The sequence below is a fragment of the Gavialis gangeticus genome, unplaced genomic scaffold (genome assembly GCF_001723915.1).
Source record: "Gavialis gangeticus isolate Ggan-Ray unplaced genomic scaffold, GavGan_comp1, whole genome shotgun sequence".
Taxonomy (NCBI): Eukaryota; Metazoa; Chordata; order Crocodylia; family Gavialidae; genus Gavialis; species Gavialis gangeticus.
Genome location: NW_017729034.1, coordinates 34,395,901 through 34,398,471, shown reverse-complemented (window position 1 = coordinate 34,398,471; position 2,571 = coordinate 34,395,901). Strand labels below are relative to the sequence as shown.

Below are 2,571 nucleotides of genomic sequence, written 5' to 3'. Positions count from 1 at the left end.
AAGGGAAGTGGTGCTGGCTCCTACCCTGGGGATCTTTAAGAAGAGGCTTGATGCCTACCTGGCTGAACTCATTTGAGTCCAGTTTTTTCTCCCGCCCAGGCAGGGGGTCGGACTTGAAGATCTACAAGGTCCCTTCCAACCCTACTTCTATGGTTCTATGATTCTATGATTAGAAGCCAGCATGCTGGCTAACAGAGCATGCTGCCTTGTAATGTGCCGGTTACCAGAGAGTTTTCTGTACTAGAGAAATTAAAAACAGGAGATCAAGCAGCAACAATAATCATTAGGTTTTCGTATCTCTACTTTGGAATATTTTAAAAGTAGATATACTTTCAAATAGAAACTGAAAATCATGTCTACAAAATGTGTTCTATTCTCTATGCATCCCTGTCCTTCACTGTGATATGCTCAGTCACTCCAAGTACTGACATTTTTACCCCCAAGAGAACCATAGATAAATAATGTGGAGAGTGGGTCCAACCCATACTAACGGAGAAGAAATTAGCTGGCAAAGATTCCAATCTTGTAAACATTAATGCACATAACTTAGTACAGGCAGTCCTCAACTTGCAACGTTTCGAGTTACGTTTGGCACGTATAAACGTTTATAAATTGACACCCTGTTTCAACTTTCTGACATCAGTTTTGACTTTACAACGCTTGATCCAATGTGTTGCCATGCCAGTGAACAAGTTCGCTGTGTCACTCGTCTCCCTGGAAGAACAACTGTCCAAACTTCTTTGGACACTTTCTTTAAGAAAACAGACAAGACTCCAGAAAATCCTGCAGCCGAGACTCCTGAGAAGACTCCAGCCAAGAATCCTTCAAGAAGTCCAACCAAGAGCCAGTAAAAAATTCTAAAGTCACTTCAAAGAAGTCCTTCCAAATCAATATGATTGCTATTTACAATATAAATACATTAATGTAGCTATATTATTCATCTATAATTGATCGAGTACAAAATTCTGGGGTATTTTTGGTGCAAATAGGGTTCCGGGCCTTGGTTCAGAAATGAATCGCCCATTTATAACATTGTTTCTTATGAGAAAATTGGTTCCAAATTACAACGTTTCGACTTAAGATGCAGTTTTCAGGAACCAGTTATATCGTGAATCTGAGGACTGCCTATACCTCGATTTTTGTCTCTATACACAAAGTGACTTAAGTGAAAATATCTGCATTTAAAAAAGACCTGTTGGACTGTGGCATATATTTATTAAAGTAATAGAATTATCATAGAAAATTAGAGTTGGAAGGGACCTCAGGAGGTCATCTAGTGCAACCCCCCCTGCTCAAAGCAGAACCATCCCCAAGTAGATCATTCCAGCCAGGGCTTTATCCAGCCAGGCCTTAAAAACCTCCAAGGATGGAGATTCCACCACCTTCCTAGGTAAACCAGTCCAGTGCTTCACCACCCTCCTAGTGAGAAATTCTTTCCTAATATCCAACCTAAACTTCCCTTGCTGCAACTTGAGACCATTGCTCCTTGTTCTGTCATCTGCCCCCACTGAGAACAGTCCAGCTCCATCCTCTTTTGAATCCCCCTTCAGGTAGTTAAAGGCTGCTATTAAATCCCCCCTCAGCCTTCTCTTCTCCAGACTAAAGAAGTCCAGTTCCCTCAGACTCCTCCTAAGTCATGTGCCCCTGCCCTCTCTAACTATTTTCATTGCCCTCTGCTAGACTCTCTCCAATTTATCCACATCCTTTCTACAGTGGGGGGCCCAAAACTGGATACTACCTCAGATGTGGCTTCACTGGTGCCAAATAGAGGGGAATAATTACTTCCCTCGATCTGCTGGCAACACCTGTACTAATGCAGCCCAGTATGCTGTAAGCCTTCTTCAAAGGTACACTGTTGACTCATATCCAGCTTATTGTCCACTGTAATCCCCAGGTCCTTTTCTGCAGAGCTGCTGCATAGCCAACTGGTCCCAAGCCTGCAGCAGTGCATGGGATTCTTTCATCCTAAGTGCAGGACTTTACACTTGTCCTTGATGAACCTCATAAGATTTTTTTTGGCCCAATCCTCCAATTTGTCTGGGTCTCTCTGAATCCTAGCTCTATCCTCTAGCATATCTACTACTCCCCACAGCTTGGCATTATCTGCAAACTTGTTGAGGATGCACTCCATCCCACCTTCCAGATCATTAATAAAGATATTGAACAAAGCCAACTCCAGGATCAACCCTGGGGCACTCCACTTGAGACCAGCTGCCAACAAGACTTCGAATGATTGATCACTACCTGTTCAGCCCAACAATCCAGCCAGCTTTCTACACCTTACAGTCCATTCATCCAACCCATACTTCCTTAGCTTGCTTGCAAGACTGCTGTGGGAGACCATATCAAAAGCATTGCTAAAATCAAGGACACCACATCCACCAGCATCTCATCATAGAAAGAAATCAGGTTGGTCAGGCATGACTTGCCCTTCATGAATCCATTCTGACTGTTCCTGATCACTTTCTTCTCCCAAGTACTTAGAAGTAGATTCTTTGAGGATCTGATACATAATTTTTCTGGAGACTGAAATGAGGCTGACCAATCTGTAGTTCCCTGGATCCTCTTTCT

General features: G+C 42.9%; 1 protein-coding gene across 1 annotated transcript in view; it reads right to left on the bottom strand.

The window, feature by feature from the left end:
- The window catches only part of EIF2AK2 (eukaryotic translation initiation factor 2 alpha kinase 2), a 47,422-nt gene that overhangs the window by 10,203 nt on the left and 34,648 nt on the right, over nt 1–2,571 (bottom strand). The gene's annotated exons all lie outside the window — the stretch shown is intronic.